Source organism: Amphiura filiformis, chromosome 16, assembly GCF_039555335.1.
Source record: "Amphiura filiformis chromosome 16, Afil_fr2py, whole genome shotgun sequence".
NCBI lineage: Eukaryota > Metazoa > Echinodermata > Ophiuroidea > Amphilepidida > Amphiuridae > Amphiura > Amphiura filiformis.
The window spans coordinates 3,350,870-3,367,956 of NC_092643.1; the positions used below are offsets into that span (position 1 = coordinate 3,350,870).

At 40.6% G+C, this 17,087-nt stretch overlaps 1 protein-coding gene across 2 annotated transcripts in view; it reads left to right on the forward strand.

The window, feature by feature from the left end:
- Positions 1-2,504: 2,504 nt before the first annotated feature.
- Positions 2,505-17,087, forward strand: part of LOC140135423 (uncharacterized) — a 32,170-nt gene continuing 17,587 nt past the window's right edge. Inside the window, exon 1 of one of the 2 annotated variants that reach the window (XM_072156919.1) lies at positions 2,505-2,574. The gene's annotated coding sequence lies outside the window, so the exon portion shown is untranslated. Of the gene's footprint in view, positions 2,632-17,087 lie in introns of both variants that reach the window. The other variant, XM_072156918.1, reaches the window with a different exon arrangement.

Sequence of the window (17,087 nt, forward strand, 5' to 3'; positions counted from 1 at the left end):
CCCATAGTAGAATCGAAGCGCCGTGAATTTTATGAATGAATATAATTTTCAGCCTCGTCACCAGCTGCTTTGGCCCGCTCGCTGCACACTAGAAGTGGGGCGATCGGAACCACAGCGCCTGTGTACGAGAGACTGATTTATCGGAAATTCGGAACCGATTCAGGATATCAGCCATGTGCAGAAGTTCACGCGTGTTGTTGTCATCTGATGAATGAAACGAAATTGATGATGAAAATGGCTTCAAAAAAGCGACGCACAGTTCGTTCAGGGACCTTTTAGGGCGAGTAATTGTGCCAATATAATGTTGCAAATGTTTCAGATGATGAATAAAATCATGAGTGTTTGTTAGATGAGGATAAATTCTGCATCAATTCGGACTCTGAAATGGACAATGGCGGACCCGTGCAGATTGTGAGAACCCGGAAGTGACTATGTTAGTATGTAATTGCGGTAGCGACGAAGCTTCCGAATTTGACAACTACAATGTTGAAAGCTTTGGTCACAAAAGGGTGGGGGTTCAAAAAAAAAAAAAAAGGGTGTATACCTAAAAAGCGTGGCGGAAAAATAAAAAGGGTGGGGGTTTGACCCCTGACAAACAGTGATATTATACCTGCTGATGACATCAGAGAATCACCATCCTTGAACGACTTCAATCAAAACCAAGACCAACATTTCAATATTAACAGCAACCTACTGGACATCACAGGGGGCCCTCTTTTAGCTGCTTTTTGCACCCTGTCTACACTCTGTGCAAGATACCCTAACACTCAGGAGTTTGCACAGTACTCTACAGATGCAGAAAAAGGGGGTCTATCCCGAGGCACATGATGCATATCTGTCATGGAAGTGCCCCTCCCCCCCGGGGTTTTGGCACACTTTGCCTTTGACCATGTTGACCTGGCCCACTGTGCGGCGGTTGTTGTCCATCTTGACTTGCTCCCAATACTGTGTGTATTGACTGCAAGCTACGTGGAACCATGGAAATAGTAGATGAGAAGGAATCACAACGAAATCGATCGCCTGTGACTAATCCCGCTTATCTATTCTTCATTACAAAGGAAGAGGACTCAACAAATTCCCTTTTGAGGACACTCATATTGCCGCCAACAGCGTGATTTGGTAGCATAACTGGAAATTCATAGCGATAAATCTTTGTGCACAAACAAATTTTGAACCGGTTGTTGTGACCTTAGTTGATGAAGCGCACTTTCAACGTTCATTTAGACTGGATTTTATAAACAATTGCAACAGATTTCTGTATTTTCAGATGCAGAGAAGTCAAAACAATACAAATATTGGGACATTTAATCAAAATACGTTGTATTTTCGACTAAAGACACTTTAAAAAAAGTTTTACATTTTGTAAGGATAATCATATTTTCGCTGACCCCAAATTTAATTAAAATGTAAAGGTATAAAACAAGTTGTTCCGATTGTTTCCCAAAAATAGGAACAGATTCTATCATAAGACAAACGGAAAATCAATTCTATCAAATTGCCTTCACATGTGCCCCAGACCGCCCACATAGGTAAATTTGCCCCTAAATGTTTCAAATATATGACTTTCTACTTCCGATTTTGGTAATACATACTTCCCACAAGGCATTATTTTTGGCTTTTTTTATCCCATCTGTCCCATAATGCATTCATATTTCCCGCCCTTTCCTGCTCACAAGGCCGCATTTAGTCCATAAGCAATGGTCGCTTGACTGCAGCTTTAGAATTGAAAATGTCATGTCATAGAAATGTTACGTCGCCGATGACCATCGTGTTGGGATATAATCCCGAGGATTATGATATAACAATAGCGGTTGACGTGTATAGAAACGTCAATGTACATGTCGGCAATGTGTTTGGAACTTTGATGATGGTTAGTTGTGATTCCTTCTCATCTACTATTTCCATGGTGGAACCAAGCATTTTGCTTTTACAGTGCTTCTTGGTCACTGTTGATAAGCTTACTCACCTGCAGAAACAACCATACATGTGTTCATCCTGCCATCCTGGCCTGGGAAGTAAACGTCAACATCCGGTTCACAAGAGGGTCAATTTGGGTTCTAGGGATCATCGACTATTCTAGAGGGGTATCTATGTATTCATGTCACCAATTGTTATGGGTTTTTTTTCTGTTTGTCTGTGCAATAAAACCAAACAATAATTTTCATTCTAATACTTGATTTAAAAAATATATACCCAATGAAATAAAGTAATCATTTTGCGTAATTATATGTCATAAAAATAGCACTTGTGTCAATACAAGAAATTAACATTCCTCATAGAAGAAATGTTGAGATCGGGGAATTACCCAGGGTGTCCGGCCAATTTCCCTAAGAAAAATTGTATTTTTTAATCAAACTAATTAATTAAATTAATTTCTATAACTTTGACTCTTGTTTTTATTTCTGTTTATATTAAAAGGTAACATGATTTGAATTTATCTTGAAAAACTCGAAAGATAATTATTTGTTTTAGGGTACAGAATAATCTAGAAACACTATTTTATGGGCCGGGTCATTTTACAGGAGCTGCGTAAACAACTATTTATTTCATTACACTGGGCATTTCCCGGTATTTGTAAGTGCGATTTTCACATTTTAAAGTTCATTTGAACGTGTCTTTTGCAACGAATAGGTAAGAATTAATTATAAATAAAAGACTTTTGAAATGGTTAGCTGAAATACGCCCTGCGTGTCAGTAAAAGCAGTTGTTGAATTTAAGCTTAACATCGTGCATGAAATGCATCATAATATAATAATATCATTGCATGCATATGCAATGATGCATGAAGAATCAAAGCTTACCTATATACGATGTATTTTTCCTTTTTAGTGTTTGAGCATAATTTTTACCAAATAGTCATTAGATAGTGTAAAGAGCATGTATCAAATTAGGGTCATAATCATTTTGTCAAAATAATGAATATTCTCAGACTCGCTCGGTCATCCAGTCGTTAAAATAAAATCGCAAAGTTTTTTTGAAATAAATCTAATACTGGAACTGATAGTGTCAGACTCTGATCAGACACAACGTAGGAAGTTGTAAAAGTAAGTTCCTGTATTAGATTTATTTCAAAACTTTGTGATAATCATTGTATCAAAAGACAAAATGGTCATGCATGATATAAAATGCCCAATGGAATGGGCAATGTACAAACCAGCATGACCAGGAAGTTAAGTGAAAAAAAGGAATTGATTTGTTGTAAGAGTAAAGTTTTACCCCCATGTCAACTTGCTGAAGTCTGGCCTAGCCGCTTAGGCTAATGAAAGTCAATGTTATGTTTATCGTAACCCACCTGTGTTTGGAATTTTTTGGATGCGATGCCAGTTGCCTTAAAAGTTTCATGCCACAAATATATGCTAAATCAATTACTCTAATTGCTTCTAAAGACCTTTTGTGGTAATCACAGCGCACTGTATGCTGAGCATGCAATTTGCAATGAAATTATTGTAAATGAAGTTTGTGCAAATTTGTACATTCCTGAAAGGCATTGGAAAAAAAGTATTTGTGTGCATGGAAATTTAGAAAATTAACTGCACTCGGGAAATTCACAAACTTGTCATGCTTTACAGTGTGTATAGTATGGGACAGTGGAACATCAGTGGCGTACCGTGGCCGCCCCAACCCCGGGGGGCTGAAGAAAATGCAATTTTGCCTCCCCTTCCTCAACAGCCCGAAAAGGTTGACCCAATTTTTTTCTCGGTCGTTTTAAAAAGTGAAGAGCAAAAAAAAAAAAAAAAAAAAAAAAGGGTTTTAGGTGCATGCGCCCTAAAAGCAGGTCATTTTGATCTATAGTACCATTTTTTCAACAAATTATAGGCTTTATCAAATTTTTCCGCCCTTTTTTAGTTACTTCTTTTTGCCGCCCCTTCGTTTTTGGCCGCCCCTGTAGTAGTGGTTTTTTGGGGGTTCATGGAACCCCTGTAATCCTGTGTAAACAATCCTCTGTAACCACCGTGTACAAATTACACAGGAAAATGACAGAAACCTATGACACCCTGTAATCCTGTGTAAACAAATCCTCTGTAACCACCGTGTACAAATTACACAGGAAAATGACAGAAACCTATGACTCCCTGTAATCCTGTGTAAACAAATCCTCTGTAACCACCGTGTACAATTTACACAGGATTACACAGAAAAAATAACAACACAGGATTACACAGAAAAACAATTTACACAGGATTACACAGAAAAACAATTTACACAGGATTACACAGAAAAACAATTTACACAGGATTACACAGAAAAACAATTTCACAGGATTACACAGAAAAACAATTTACACAGGATTACACAGAACAATAATTTACACAGGATTACACAGAAAAAAACAACAACACAGGATTACACAAAAAAAAAAACAACACAGGATTACACAGAAAAAATAACAACACAGGATTACACAGAAAAACAATTTACACAGGATTACACAGGATTACACAGAACAATAATTTACACAGGATTACACAAAAATGCTGTGTACACAGGATTACACAGAAAAACAATTTACACAGGATTACATAGAAATGCTGTGTACACAGGATTACACAGAAAAACATCCTTGTATTTTTAATTCACCCCAATCCAAATTACACAAAAAAAATCACCCCTGTATTTTAACTTATCCAAAAAAAAAAAAAAAAAAAAATTCAGGGAATTTTTTCCCTGCATCTTAAATAAAAAAATGATATTCTACACAGAAAAAAATCCCCTGTATCTTATATCCTGTCTTCAACTATTATGACCTTAAGCTGATCCAAGTAGGGGAACAATCAATTTGTCTAACCGGAAACCTAGCCTGGAGGTACTTACAAACTAGCACACTTATGTACACTGTTGAGTTGCAGGAAGTGAGACAAAGTGGTTTTATGCTAAGCGGGAAGAATTAATTTGATATGTCTAACCAGGCGGAAACCTAGCCCGAAGGCATTTATATTTCTTATGTTTAAGGTTCGGTATGATTGTTCATCCTCAAAGCATCATGGGTAATATTTATTTCTTATGTTTAAGGTTCGGTATGATTGTTCATCCTCAAAGCATCATGGGTAATATTTATTTCTTATGTTTAAGGTTTGGTATGATTGTTCATCCTCAAAGCATCATGGGTAATATTTATTTTTTATGTTTAAGGTTCGGTATGATTGTTCATCCTCAAAGCATCATGGGTAATATTTATTTCTTATGTTTAAGGTTTGGTATGATTGTTCATCCTCAAAGCATCATGGGTAATATTTATTTCTTATGTTTAAGGTTCGATATGATTGTTCATCCTCAAAGCATCATGGGTAATATTTATTTCTTATGTTTAAGGTTCGGTATGATTGTTCATCCTCAAAGCATCATGGGTAAAAACAGTTACAAACATTGTTAAGCCAGCAGCTCTCCACTTTTTTCAGGCTTGGGACTGGATATGTTTGTTTCAAATTTTTGCATGTGTGTTATACAAACACTTGACAAAAATATTATCAAAAAAAATTTGTCTGTATTACCGATTTTGAAGGCACGATGAGGTGTGCTGCAATACGTGGACGTGAAAACATAGTCAGACTCTGCAGATACTGGGGCGCCACCAATTTTTGACCACGTCCTGTATTATCAAAAAAATTTTGATTTTTACTTTTAATATATTATTTCACAAAAATTATCCACAAGACCAAATTTGTCTTGATAATTTTTTAACATAGTCATATCTTTTTTTTTCAATCGGTGGTTCGCTCAGTAACAAACTCAAGAGTCTTTTTCAAAACCTCGAACTCCTCTGTCCTTTCAGGAAAAATCCAAGGTGGTCTTAAACACAATCTCATCCTGTATCTATCCTTATACCACCCAATGTAACACATCAAAAGGTTGATTGCCTGGATTCTTACTTTGTTTCCGTTGTAACCGCTAGCAGCAACAAACAGGTTTCCGAGACTAGTACCATTCCACATATAAAAATCTCCTTTGGACGAGTCTTCCAGTTTTTGGAATATTTCATCATCAGCGAGCTCAAAATAAATAGAATCTACCATTTTTTATTAAAATAAAGATGATCGTAGCATTTTGGATTCTCACGAGCGCTCTTTTGGATTCTCCCGAGAGAAGAATTAGGATGGAAGTCAAGCGTATGACAGAAATTTTGAAAGCCTACAACGATGCTAAAAAGACGGAATGAGTAGGTCGTAGAAATATAAAAACCTCTTGTGATTAATAATCACAAGAGGTTTTTTTTTTTAGTTTACCACACCAAGTTTAAAATGGTTGTAATCAAGTAGGTTACTACAAATGCGGCGTATCCAGTAACTAAAGGATCCCGTCCAGCACAAAATTCCCACGGTTCTCTAGGTGCGCCGTCTTTGTATCTACCTTCAGCTTTTACTAATCCGTTTTGTACCAACACGTCATGTATGCGTGGGATAATTATCATCAAACACCATCTCAGCCTTCATTTTTGTTTTTTTCTCGTCATAGTACCATCTCCAAACACCGCATGGTTTTTCTTCATCATCCCACATTTCTTTCCGATACTCTCCGTGACGCTTTTAGGTTCTCAACCCAGTTGTCATCCGTTAGATTTGGAAGATCCATTTTATTTATACAAAACAAGTTTGATTTCTAATTTTTTATTTTCTCGGATTCAATGTACTTGGAGACTCTCCAAAGCTTCTTTTTTTCCTCTTTCCAGTCCAGCCTGTTCTGCCTCTGTCAAGCGAATTTCACGTTCTCTATCAGTCGTAAGTTCAATTAGATCCGCTCTGGTTCTGTGCTTGATTCCAGCCTTGTGACCTCGGTAGTTTTCCATTGCCCGCAGAATGTGATGGAAATCCTCATTGCTCACAACCCCATCTTCAAGAGCTCTAGACACCAGATCATTCACCGTGTTCAAACTGGACTCTGCGGTTCTTTTGACACTTTCGTGCTTTTCGACCTTCTTCATCGTTGCTTTTCCGAGAGCCACGCATGCTCCACTAAGAACACCTCCAAAAATTGCTATTCCTCCGAGAGGAATGCTTACAAAGCTCCAACACCCGTAGCTAGAGTTCCGACAGCTCCCGTCCCGCTTCCAACTGCGACGAGTCCTGCTACTTGAGCCGTGTTGTAAAACACATTCCAAACTGTTTTGTATTTTCTCCTTAGTTGATCTCTTTGGTCAACTTCCTTTTCGAGGGACTCATGGATTTCGGATATCTTACTTAGTCGAATTGAACTCCCTGATCCTCTCCTTGTGGAAGATCAGGGTATATTTCTGATGCTGTAGGTTTTTCATCCTTTTATTTAATTAGTTAATTAGAACTTCATCCTCCGTAAAATTTAAAACGTGGTTTTCAAACGAAATGCTGTATGATTTCTTGCTTGGTTAAATTTTTTTTTTCAGTAGAAGCTAAGTATTCCCAGTTGCTCAAAATTCATGTTGATTCCAAGGAGACTTACCAGGGCTTGAGTTCTGTAGACATCTGCTGAAACTCCGTTGATCCAAAAGCAAAGCTTATTTTCAACGTACTCGATCGAGACATGATGCATAATAGTAGTGTCCGTTTGAACGGATGCGGAAAAGAGGGTTTGCCGCTATTATTTAACACTTTGAACGATATCGAGTCGTCGGTCCAAGTAATATTTAGGTACATGAAGAAATTCACATTAGACTGAAACGTCAAAGAACAAGCGTTAAGCTGGGCGTCAATGGGTTCACTCCCGATTTTACCGAAAAAGAGAGGTTCCAAGGCTGAACAATAAAATGTGGGTTGTTGAAGAAAATTTCTAAAGGTCTAGTGAGTCGCATGGGGTCAAATCTTTTCCGGATTCGCAAATTCAGAACCCAGCAGTGATGCCAATTTGCATAGGCCTAGCGTTGAAAGTGTTGTTCATTCCGTTTTTAATTTCGATCAACTTGTCTCTCTCCAAGTCGATGTTTTTTTTGGCTCGGATGGAAACATAGTGCGTTCCGTCTTCGCTCATCCATACCATGAATCTCCCCAAAACATGCAAGCTGGTATCGTGCTCGTGTCCAATTTGCAGGTCTACGTACTCTTTTGTCACAGCGTCCTCGTTGTCCGTGGGAGTTCCAAGACCCGTGACTCTATTGCCGCTCATAGCGAGTTCACCGGTCATCGAGTCACCATCCTTCAAACTTTTCTGTCGCTTAACCATGAGGTTAGGCTGGTCACGGAACCCATAGTAGCTGCATCTTGAGGGTCGGTTGGATTCATCAACCCAGTTATTTTTTTTTCCTCCCATGTTAATCCTTCCGGTCATTCGCGCTCCAGTTTTTTTGACGTACGCGGAAAGATCTACATCTTCGCCAGCTATTGACGTTGATTTTTTTTTGATCGTTGGCCCTCGGATAGACATTCTTTCTTTTATTTTATCTGATTTCAAATTCCAAATCCAGCGGTTGATCGTGATTATCGAGCTTTCTCGAAGAATTTTTCCATTCTACTTTGAAGTTGAAGTCGAGCTCGTGGATGGATCCGTTTTGCAGTTTTTTGAAACTCGGCTTTTTGTAGTTCGAAACGAAGTATTCTCCTAACGCGGCGTTTGTGACATCGATAGACCCAAGAACTCGACCTCCTGCAAAACGTCAGTCGTTGTTTTTGAGATTGTCCGTGGTTGACAGCTGATTCAGGTATACGAGAATTCTTCGAGGTAAAAATTCTATCGCACGATCTCCGTGTATTCACCATCCGCTAGCCACCCTTCATCGTCCAATCCGAACATTTCTCGAACGCGGTCCGAAACCAAATCTGATACTGCTCGGGATTGTCATGTTGAGTTTCCCATCGCGTTTGTCGACTTCAATTCAAACCATCGATCTGGCTCGTGAATTCTTTCGCGAGCAGGTCAAAATTATACAGCCCGGGCTTATTTTTATCGCTTCTTCAGGTCCCTGCCCTCCTTGAGTGTACCTCCACTCTAGTTCCTCTTCGACGTTGAACCAACCGACTCCACCCGAGATCCTTTTGATTCCAATTTTTAAGTTTTTACCGTTATTGTCTATACTTTGCAACGGGCGATAAGGTTTTCCTTTGCCGGTGCCGGTAATTGTGACAAACATTTTTTCTTTTATCTTTCAATAAAATGAGAACCGGAGGAGTATTCGAACCGACGCACGGTTTCAGTCTTGTAAATCAAGAAATTCAAGTCAGCAAAAAAGGAAAATTTTACGTAAGATTTCCCAGTTTGTGGCAAAAGTACAAACTTCCGAGAGTCACGGACAAAACCGTGTACGATGACTGGCTCTCCAACCAGATACAATTCTGGCAAAACCAGCTGAACTTCGCGGTCTGGTGCGCCACGTCAGGATGCGGAGTGTCTAAAGAACTTCTCAGTCACAAAGATCCGATGATTCGATCCGTGTTCAGATTTCACGCGTGCTATCAGATCAGAAGGATCCTGTCTGAGATGAGCTGTCCGCTTCCTCTAACCCCGCCTGGGCGCTACGAACAACGGGATCGACACGCACGCTCTACGAGAGAATCTGCTCCGATTCGGAGTTAACCCGAGAACAAATTGGAGGCAAAAGTTCGATCCGTGGAACGGAATGGGTACGCCAAATTCACTCGAACTTACCACGAGGATTTTAGTTTGAAGACGAACGACAAAGTAGAAATTGCGAAGATCCGAATCTGACCGATTTCACGGTCTTCGTTCCCGGTCACGTAAATTTTCTTGGTAACAGTAGGGACGCGACTTACGAGATCTGGATGGACCAGCAGTTCGACCACGATCCGGGGATAACCGACAGATCGATTCGCAAGGGCGATTCAATAGCGGCGATCGGATCTTTCGCTTTGGACGCCTCATCCGAGGAATTCTCCCGAGCCGGAGTGTCCAGAATAAACGACAGCATCAGAACCCTGGTCTGGGCCACCCTCGGAAGTCAGGCTCAGACTCGGAGCAGCATCCTGGGTTCTGGCAAGGCGTTCGACGCTCAGAAGCAATTTCTAGCGAATGTCGAAGATGCGATTAATTCAGCCGTGAATCTTCCCGATTCGATCGACAGGTATCAAAAGACCCTGCAATTTGCACGCGAGCAAACTGGATTTCGCCGTGGCTCACGGACTCTACCTGATTCCGAGCGATATGGAAATTCTAATAGGAACCGTAAACGGATACAACAATCTGATCCAGATCGCCACACCCGACATGCGAATCGGACTCAACTCGGAGGTGAACGATTTAACCTCTTGCTCTCGACGTTCGCTTCCGCGAAAGCCCGTCTTCGAGACGCCCGTTCCGCTACCGTCCGTAATAAAAAGCCCGCCTGTTTTAGAAGACATTCCTTTGGCGCACGCCGAGAAGCAGCTCAGTATAATTTTGGCAGCTGCCGTGGTATTTTTATTTTTCTGGATTTAAAAAATTTTAGTGAGAGGACTTTTTCTTTTTAGCAAATTCCGTCACCGTGGTGTATAGCAAAAATCCGACGGCCAGAGCGAAAGTCCACAGATGATCGGCTAAAAATCCGCGACGCTTCCGCTGCTTTCAGACAGAAATTCACCACGGCTCCGATGACTCCGGAAGCGCTATCAGGGCTTTGTCTCCAAGTTTCAAAAGGAGATTAGCTATTTTCTTGAGCTGATCCTTAATCCAATCGGTCCACGTTTTTGGCTTTGGAGGCACTGGTGGCTTTGGTCCTGGACCCGGGTCTGGTCCTGGAGGCTTTGGTTTTGGAGGCACAGGCTTAGGTGCGGGAGTGACGGCTGAAATTGCTGATTTGGTTGCTATGAGTATTCCCTCAACAACGGTAGCAATTGTCATACCAATTGCGGTTATGATTGATACAATAGTAACCCCCTCTCGTCGAAATAACGTGCTAACTTGTTCACGCAAAGAGCCATCGCTATCGATAAAATTTTTGATAGAATCTCGCAAACGTTGAAACGAATTTTTGACCTTGATGTCTTGGTCAGCAATAGCTTTGTCAAAATCCTCAATTTCTGTTTCCAGTTCTCTAGCTCTTTCAGCGTCTTCTTCGCTTACTGGTAATAGAGGTTCTTCTTCCTCACCTTCGTATGTTGGATTAACGAAACTAACTGAACGATCACCTTTGGATTTCAAGTTTTTTAGTTCGGTGACTTTTTCACCCCTTCTTTTGACAAGATGGTTGTAAACGTCGGACAGCTTTTTTAGTTGTCCTTCTTCATTCAAAAAATTACTGATTTCCTCTTGGTTTGCAATGGGATCCCTAACTAACTGTTCACCCAATTCATCTGATTGTTGAACCGATTTTGCAAACGGATTTCTACGTATTTCACCCTGAGCGGAAGGTCCAGTGGGGGTATTGATTGCTTGACTGATACTACTTTCAACCTGTTTGGCTAGTTGTTGTGTTTTTTCACTAGAGCTTGCAAAATCCTTAACTCCCAGCGTTTCTCGTAAAAACGGCGCAGCTCCATCTCCATATAGTTTTTTAATATAGCTAAGAGCTAGGAATTGTCGCGGTTTTCCTTCTTTGGTAAGTCTTACTTTTTTGCCTTTTTTTTTTTTTTTAAAAATAGTATCACCCTCAAGCGACCATGTTGTGCCCTTGCGAACGTATCCCTTCTCTCGTAACGCCGTCGAGAGAGAATTTTTGCCTTTGATTCTCGACATACTCTTTCCAACACGTGGAAAGTTTTGCGTTAATATCTCTCTGTGTTTCAATGTACTCTGACACCTCTGGAATTCCTCTTTGAATAGCACCGCCGCGAAGATCTTGGAGTCGGCGTTCTAAACTCGCCACGCTGTTGATGTCATCTTCAGTGAGATGATTTTCCCATTCGACGCTTCCTCTACGTCTCTGGGAGTACACCTCAACATCTGTTTTTATCTGTCCACCACCAAAATCAGTCTCAGCCGGTGTACCACCACCTGCTCCCGTGGTATTTCCGATCGTATTTTCGAATTCACCGAAGTCATCCATCTGAATGTCTTCTCCAGGATTAAAATCTGCCATCTTTTGGTTTTTATTTTACGTATAAATAAAAGATGGCGACTGAATCGGATACAAATTGGACCCATACCGACAACTTCGCAAAGCGCGAGGAGTTAAAGGTAATAGACGTAGTATTCGAATACGACGCTCCGAGTACCATCGACCAAACCGAATTCTTACGGTGAGATTTCCTGGTCTTGGAAAAGATGACGTAATATACCCTGGAACGAGTTTACTTTGGTTCAAGATTGCTCTAAATTCCGCCTCTGGTGGAAATCAAGATCTTAACAGGACTATCGTAAATAATCTCGGAAGAGCGATAGTGTCAAAAATTGAGGTTAAATTGGAAGGACAGAGTATCTTTACTCTGAACGATGCTGATATATTCCTTTGCTACCAAGATCTCTGGAAGACGAAGCGAGGAAAGAGAGAACGCCTCTGATCAGGGTATCCAGTCTGCGGCAGGTCGAAAAATAAGAATCGACGCTGGTGACAAAGGTGCAGATGCCAAGGATATCGCTGAAGGAAAGTCCTTCGGTGACAACATGTTTTGTATCCCTCTGGACTTTGAGATGCTGAATTCTCATAATCCATATTTTCAGTACGAGATGAAGGACAGGCTGAGTTACGAGCTGACGCTTCAACAATTACGGAAAAGTCGTGGTGTCCACGGATACAGCAGCCAGCTATTCCATCTCAGATATTACCCTTGAGTTTGATGTAGTCAATGATCCTGAGCTAGCGATGACTCTTAGGAACAGGGTGAATGGAAAAAGCGTCGTTATGTACGCGACAGAGTCATCAGACACAGCAAAGAGTCGCTTAACAAGTCAGACACCGCCTGAATATCGCTCTAGCACCGCGATGAAGCAAAGTCCATGAAAGGTATTCTGATTCTCTTCAGAGACCCAGCTGCGGATGGAGGAGGAGCCAATTACGCTCGAGATACCGAAAAGTTCTACAACCCAAAGATCAAGAAAGTTTCAACAACGCCGACGGTGTTCCAAATCAGCTGTACTCCTCTGGGATGCTGTCTCACCATCACTTCAAAGAAATTCAAAAGCACTTCATGGATGGAAAATTCAGAACCGCTTCCACACGTAATCAAGGAAGCGGGATTGGCTGATGTGAGGAGGCGAGATTATCTCACGACCAAGTATGGTCTCTGGTTAGACATGAGAACCACGGATGATGACACGTTGCATGGATCTGGTAGGAAAATTGAAGGAGCTAGTCAGAGTATTCAGATCGAGATCGAAAAAGAAGCCGAGACGGCAGGAGCGTTGAACGCTTACGTGTACTACATACAGGATGCACGGGTGAATATCGAAGCCGGAAAATTGCAGAGTGTGAACTACTAGAATAAAAGATGTTTCCAAAACACGCGCACTTTTCGGCGATAATCTCAGGCGAAACCATGTCCGCAAAACCGAGCATGTTTTAAATCTATTAGAAAACGAATATCGCGGATTTTTTTTTTTTATTTTGATCATCTGTCCGAACTGGGTTAATAATTCGACTTACCGCAGTAGGCAGTGGATCTTCGATAATCCCTACCAAGTATTTATGATCGATCCGGAAGAATGGTTTCCTAACAAAGACGATCAATTTCAATTAGCGATCAAGGTATTTTGGGAAACTATCGGAAAAATGGATGACTCCCAGGTTCTGTTTCTGATCGACGATAGCATAGCCGAAGAAGGAATCGACAAAAAAGAAGCGTTCTAACAAAACTCGCTTGTTCCGCAGACACGATAACTGCTCTCTTTGGATGCTCACTCAAGCTTACGTAGCAGTTCCCAAAACCATTAGAAGACAGGTCAAATGGCTGTCTACCTTCTATTGCAAAGATGAAGATGATTTACGTCACCATCATGAAGGAGAACAAAGTAGTTCCCAAAGAAAAGAGGGAGGCATTGAATGAAAAACTAGAAAAAATCAATATTCAAATTAAATCTATTTCTACATCCACCCAGAGGATTTGAGTACAGATAAAAAAATAAAAAATGCTTGCTGACGTGATTTTTCAATCTTAGCCGTAAGATAAAGAAAATCATGACTGAAATTGAAGATATAGTTAACGAGGCGATGACCGTGGGCGTTTTGCCCACCATAGGCGGAATGTCTACCTTAGACGGTACGGCTACACGGGAGGAACCTGTGAGGAAGTTTACGAAACGGAACAGCTGCGGGAACGGTTGATAGGCGTAGCAGAGGCAGGAAAAAGCAAAGAGTATTTGGGAAAGAGCATAACCTCCGCTGAGATCGATAGACTTGATCAAAAAGAGCCTGATGAGACTCTCACGCCAGATATCTGAGGCTCACATGGGTGGGATAGTAACCAGGTCAATGAAAAAGCACTTCGCTACGCTTACGTAAATTTGGTCGGACTCTTCCTTCCAAAAAATTTAGCGACACGATCGCGATGCTCTGGAAGAGTCTCTGAACGAAGGACCCTTTATTGATTTAGCTTTAAACAAATGGACCTGTGGGCTGTATCATAGTTTTGGACATATGCTAGCTCCGTTGGAGGCTATTCTGTTAACTAGCAACGGTGTTAAAAAGTTGACTTTCCACCAGAAGCGAAGTGCACAGTAGACGACTCCCAAGTATTGATGTGATTGATTGAGATCCTGGAAACTAAAAAATCAAGAGGAAGTATTTATTCCTCTTGAATTTTTTGGGTTGATTCCCATGGTACTTGAGCAAATTTGCTCAGGTGCTGCTCAGGTGCTGCTCAGATACTTCTCAGATACTTGAGCAAATTTGCTCAGGTGCTGCTCAGGTGCTGCTCAGATTTTTTCTAATAATAAAAGATGAGTGATCAAGAAACCAAATCAGTAAACGCTCCGTCCAAGGTGGAAGTGTCAACAGCGACAGCAACATCTGCATGGCCGGCAAAGGTGATAGCAAAAGTGAGTCAAGCAAAAGTCAAAGACCCAAAGAGGGTTGCCGCTGGAAAGGCATTAGCCGTAAAAAACAGAGAAAAAATTAGCAAAATTAAAAGCCTATGAAGCAGCGGAAACAACACGGGAGAACCCGTCCACCATAGACGAAACGTCATGTACACCTTCAGAAAAATCAACCGTGTCAAACTGGTTGTCAGGTCCAGTTCTTGTTGGAGGAGCGGTCGTCGTCGTTGGAGGGATAGTGGCATATGGGTATTCTACCTTAAACGGTACGACTAAAAGCCCACCCACAGTGACCACAGTGGTCGATCATCAACCAAAAGTCGATCCTTTTGATGATTTTTAGTTACAATAAAGAAGATGGCAGAAACCAATCCAAACGTAAAAATGATCGTAAACGGCGCCAGATCACGCAAACAACGATAAGCCTCGGTATATGGGCTAACTTGCTCGTTATGAAAAAGTTCCTAAAAATGAAGCCGGCTAATCTCTCGCAGCTTGATGCGGAGGATATTGGAAAGTTGACTTTGAGCGTCTTTTTTCGCTACGATGCTCAGAGATTGGCTCGTGAATCAAGGAATTCTTCCGGATCAAATTATGGCTTAGTCCAAGGAAAACATTCTGTCAAGGTAGGTATATTAAAAACCCTCTTAGCACTATTTGTGCTAAGAGGTTTTTTTTTAATTAATAATAAAAGGATGACACTTTTGAAAATTGAAGATCTAGAGTTGAACAAAGATTATAAAGTTACCAAGATCGATGTTGAAACCGAATTCACTTCCTCGCCAATGGTGACCGATTAAAGGTAGATCCTCTTATTTGGACCGATATTCCTGATGTAGAGGATGAAATTTGTTGTTATAATTGGTTGGCTCTATACATCGTAGCCGTACCGTCAGAAGTAAAAGAAGAGCCCGCTGTTTTATTTTTCCATACGGGAAAAAGAGACGTCTTTTGAAATATGAAACCGAACAATGTATGAAATGGTACGACTATTTTATGGCTTATTAGTGATTTTTCAACCACTTCCTGAAATTATAACCGCGACTGCAAAACATTCATTTTTTTAATTTTAAAATAAAGAGAAAATGGCAATGTTCATCGGAGCCGTGTTTAACGCTTTAGCATTTTCAGGAAGCAATTATCTGTTCAACTCTCTCAGTTCGGAAGAACGCAAAAAACACGATCTCGCTCTCGAAAAACTTCAGCACGACCAAGATTCTTGGAATCTAGCGCGTCTTTCAAGAATAGATTACATCAACGATCAATTAAAAAACAGGGTCACGCGGAAAGAACCTTTTTCGGACGTCGATGACGCTGATGAGACAGTATTATAATTTAACGGGAATTTTGATGGATTCTTTTCCACCCGAACCACAACTTTATGATGGAGAGTATCTCGACGAAGATCAAACAAAAGCGATCCAGAACGGGAATTAGCTTTGCTCGGACTGGGATTGCTCGGAACCGTGTGGTTGCTATCAAATACTTTGGATAAAAGTATTTGGGTGGGAGCTGAGCCTCTAATCTCTGGAAAATCATCGAGAGTTACGTGATAATTTCTTCGTTTGAGTAGGTAGAAGAGAACGTAGTGAATATTGAAATTATTTCTCTTGGGTTTATTTTGTAAATAAATTTTCAGTATATTATCAAGATCGCATAACAAATTAATGCGATCGTGACAAAATCAACGGAAAATTACCCGTAATTTCGTAGTAAATCTTGTGAACGGCTTTTGGGTCTGATCTCAAGACTTTTAACAAGTCTTTTTACTCAGGGACTCGAACATTTTTTATTTTTTTTTAATTTTTTAACAAACTCGTCGATCAAAATCTCAGAAGTACTCGTAACATTTCCACTGTATTTTGAGTTATATTTTGGCAGGCTTTGCACTTTCATGCTGGTTCTTTAAACAACTGATTAAATTCAGTACCGTATAGACAAATCGGTTTTTTGTTCTGTTTTCAAGGCGAGTTTTCTTTTTACACAATTTGCAAAAACAGCGCTTATATTTACTCGTATACTTCATTTTTGTAACAAACTCGCGATCAAAATCTCAGAAGTACTCGTAACATTTCCTCGATAGATTTCGATGTATTCTTCAAACTGGTAGGTCTTGGTTTCGCAGTATTTTTTCGGTTGTTGAATTTGGTCGATGTTAACTCGGGGTGAGTTCTCGTTAAGAGACGCGTCATTTTCTAAACCACAATCATAACACACATCGCCTACTATGTATTCTGAGTTGCAATTTTTACATTTTGGTAGGCTTTGCACTCGCGCGGGTTCTT